Source organism: Haematobia irritans, chromosome 5 (genome assembly GCF_050003625.1).
Source record: "Haematobia irritans isolate KBUSLIRL chromosome 5, ASM5000362v1, whole genome shotgun sequence".
Lineage (NCBI taxonomy): Eukaryota > Metazoa > Arthropoda > Insecta > Diptera > Muscidae > Haematobia > Haematobia irritans.
The window spans coordinates 65,526,388-65,530,616 of record NC_134401.1 but is presented as its reverse complement, the minus strand read 5'-3'; the positions used below and the strand labels follow the sequence as shown (position 1 = coordinate 65,530,616).

General features: G+C 37.1%; 1 long non-coding RNA gene across 1 annotated transcript; it reads left to right on the top strand.

Moving 5' to 3' along the window:
- The first annotated feature begins 962 nt into the window (after positions 1-962).
- On the top strand, positions 963-2,826 carry LOC142238927 (uncharacterized). The gene is made up of 4 exons (XR_012722864.1): positions 963-1,439; positions 1,505-1,868; positions 1,933-2,264; positions 2,329-2,826. It is a non-coding gene; the product is annotated as an uncharacterized LOC142238927 (long non-coding RNA).
- The last annotated feature ends 1,403 nt before the right edge of the window (positions 2,827-4,229 follow it).

Sequence of the window (4,229 nt, the reverse complement as noted above, 5' to 3'; positions counted from 1 at the left end):
TTCCAGGAAAATGTGTGTCCAATAGTACCTCCAGCGTCTCCTCACTGGACGTTGTCCAATTGCCCTCCGATGTTTTAATGAAACCTGGAGCGGAGCTCGTGGATGCTAGCACCTTCCGTAGTCTGGAAGCCTCGGACGTATTCTCAATGCTGCTGCAGTAATCATCCCAAGAGTTATGCTGAGCCTTTCTCAGTTCTCGCTTGTATCCTCTCAGATTCTTCTTGTAAGCGTGCCAATCCACAGGAGCTCTGGTGGACTTTGCTTTGTTAAAGAGCTTCCTGCACGATTTCCTCATATTACCTAACTCCGTAGACCACCATGGTGGTCGATTTTTCCCCCTTGGCTTCCCTTTAGGGCATGCAGCTTTCAGTGAAATGTTGAAGGCCTTAGTAATCCTCTCCACTGCGTGTTCGATAACTTGCACAGTGCTCATATTTGTCTCTGGTATTTCCGGTATCATCATATTGAACGATTCCCTATCCCTATTCCAGTCAGCTTTCCTAACATTTGGCGGAAATATGGTCTTGGTGGTATGAACATCAAATTTGAAACTGATGTAGCGATGATCTGAGAAGCTGTGTTCACTTAAAACATGCCATTCATATATCATTTCATTCAGTTCTTGCGAGGCCAAGGTGATGTCCAAAACCTCTTGCCTGTTTTTAGTGACAAAGGTTGGGGCATCTCCCTTGATGCAAACTACCAGATTTGTACGCAAAATAAACTCTATTAGCGACTCTCCCCTTGCATTAGTATCACTACTTCCCCATATACTATGATACGCATTCGCATCGCATCCCATAATGAGTTTCGTCTTTGTTTTCAGTGACTCCTCAACTAAGGTCTTAACGGCACATGGAGGCATCTCCCTGTCATGTCCCATATAGACCGAAGATACCCAATATTTGCATTTGGCTATTTCTAAATTGGCAACGACAGTGTCTGCATTGCACATTGAAGGAAGCAGAAACAAGTTAAGCTCGTTTTTAGCAATTATACAGGCTCGAATTACATCATTACCAGTATACTGCAATAGTTTGAACCCCGGAGTACTTAGTTCACATATTTTGTTTCTATAAACATATGGGTCTTGAATAAGAACTATCCCAATAAACACAGGATGAGCCTTTTTCAAATGCAACACCTCTTCAGTTTGAGGGTAAATATCATTTTCAACATAAATTCAACTTGACTTGAAAAAGCTCATCTTCAATTCATCTTCAAATTGTTTGCGAATTACAACCAATTTGGCAAAATGTTGACGAAAACTTTGAAAATGTGTTGAAGATAATTGGAGAAAACTTTGACAAAACACTACCCTGAAATGCAACGAAAAAACCACATGGTTTTCAATACTACTTTGGACAACAAAGTTCGTGGAAGAAATACAAAAATGTGGAAATTTTTTAATAATCAATTGAAATTGCTTATAATAATTGGTAAGTAAAACTAAAACACGAAATGAAAACTTGAAGGAAGTCACTAAACTCAAATCTCTTTGCAGACAACTAAAATATTTGGATGCTGATTCTTGGACACATTAAGAGGCTGGCCGATGAAAAATGGTAGTGGCTTATCGAGAAGAGAAAGTTTCCATAAATCAAAGTGCAACCAAAAAAACTTGGTATTTATGCTTTTCCATATCAACAACTACTGGATGATAATTCGCATCACATCGATAGTTTAATTTATATCGCATCATCGGTTTAATTTGTTATTTTGTGAATTGAAATTGCTGGAAATTTATTCCAATTATCTGGCCATCAAGTTCCTGAAAATTGCCAGTATTTTAATAACAACAATTTTGTAATACCAACGTTCTTGAGGAAATCACGAAGTACCTGGTCAGTTGGAAGAAATACAAATTGGTAAGTCAAAATAAAAAGTGAAATGAAAACATAATGGAAATCACAAAACTCGATTGTTTTGCAGAAAACTAAAATCATTGAATGGTATATTCTTGGAAGATGTTGGCCGATGAAAAACCGATGAAGGAAACAACAAAGAAAAGTTTTCAGAAAACTTACAAAGTGCAACCAACTAAAACAAAGTGCAACAATTCCTATATCAAGAACTTCTGGATGAAAATGTGCATCATCGGTTTAATTTGTTATTTTGTGAATTGAAATTGCTGGAAATTTATTCCAATTATCTGGTCATCAAGTTCCTGAAAATTGCTAGTATTTTAATAACAACAATTTTGTAACACCAACATTCTTGAGGAAATCACGAAGTACGTGGTCAGTTGGAAGAAATACAAATTGGTAAGTCAAAATAAAAAGTGAAATGAAAACATAATGGAAATCACAAAACTCGATTGTTTTGCAGAAAATTAAAATCATTGAATGGTATATTCTTGGAAGATGTTGGCCGATGAAAAACCGATGAAGGAAACAACAAAGAAAAGTTTTCAGAAAACTTACAAAGTGCAACCAATTAAAACAAAGTGCAACAATTCCTATATCAAGAACTTCTGGATGAAAATGTGCATTACATCAATTTACATCCCGTCATCAGTTTGATATTTTGTGATTTCCTCTTGCTGGAATCTATTCTAACACACAAGCCAGCAAGTTCCTCGATAGTAATTATTTCAAATTGCCAGCATATTAATGACACCAACATTATGGAGGAAATGGAATTATACATGTAAAAATGTTTAAGATATTTAAAGTTGTATTCATAGTTTTATTTATTAATATGTTTAATAAGATAATTACATTTTGATTGGTATAATATTATTATTTTCATATATTATTAATGTTATTTTTAAGATTATTATATTTGTTAACGAAAAAATAATAAAATTTACAAAATCCCTAGAAATTTAGTATTGACTTTCAGTTAGAACTAGGATTGACTTTCATACAAATTGTGGTTTGAAAGTATTCGCAACAATGCTAGTTTTTTATTTTTCTCACATTGAAAACTGTTTGAGAAATTATTGAGTAGCGATGCATTTCAATTTGAGGATTACAATTGAGAAATTATTGCTATTGTGTTGAATTTTACTGTTGAGGGTAATGTCTGTTTTTTGTTGAGAACGCGATTTTCTCAACAATTTCTCAACTTGAATATTACCCTAATCCTTTGAAAAAATGTTTGAAAAATTATTGAATTTTAGTATTTTTCAAACGTTTGTGTTTATTGGGATGTCTATGTCCCCTTTCATCAGGAGAACTTTTAAGGCAGCACATGCAGCCTTACAATGATGAAGATTTATCTGGAGGATCCGTAGGACCATCGAGATTTTCAACAACCGTCACATCAGCCGCTTCAATCGAGTCATCAAGAATGTCCTCTTCAGAGATATCGGTGACTCTCGCAATAACCATAGGTTCAAGTTTGGTGAGGTTTGAGGCAGTAGAAACCTCCTCTCGCATACGGTGTCTATCCATGTCTTCAACTTTGGTATCTCCCTCGACTTCGCAAGAGGATCCGCTTACTTCTGATTCAGACAGAGGCTTGTCCATTTCTGAATCCTTTAGCTGATCGTTTTTATACACCTTCATTTGGATATAATGAAAGCCATAACATACACGGCCCTGAGACTTTGCTAGATGTGGCAAAAACTGAGTGTTCAATATAAACACTGCATGCCGTCTTGGCCCATCCACTTCATCCAAACGGCCAACCTTCCAATCAGCTGTTGGAAGATCTGGATTGCATTGTTCCTCAAATGCGACTAGCTTAAATCGTCCTTGATACCAACCAGCCTCTTGGTGTCGAGGATCTGGGCCGGGAAACTTTTCCAGCACCTGTGAGTAGACGCCAGACAAAGCATTCTCAATTTCCCCCCATTTTTGCTTTGGAACCATACCGTCCAATGCTCCTCTATTTATGATAGCCATCACAAGGCTGTCTTTAGCAACTGAGGCAAACGATAACATACACGGCCCTGAGACTTTGCTAGATGTGGCAAAGACTGAGTGTTCAATATAAACACTGCATGCCGTCTTGTCCCATCCACTTCATCCAAACGGCCAACCTTCCAATCAGCTGTTGGAAGATCTGGATTGCATTGTTTCAGTCTATTTAAAATAGATTCAGGGTCAGGAGGATTTGCAGGTATCCACGAATGTGCTCTTGGTCTAGCCGGTATGTCTTTCTTCTCGACTAACTCTAGAGCAGCTCCTTCCCAAACTTCACCAATTAGTATCAGAGCAGCTTTTAAACATTCTATAGACCTCTGGTCCTCAAATGCGACTAGCTTAAATCGTCCTTGATAC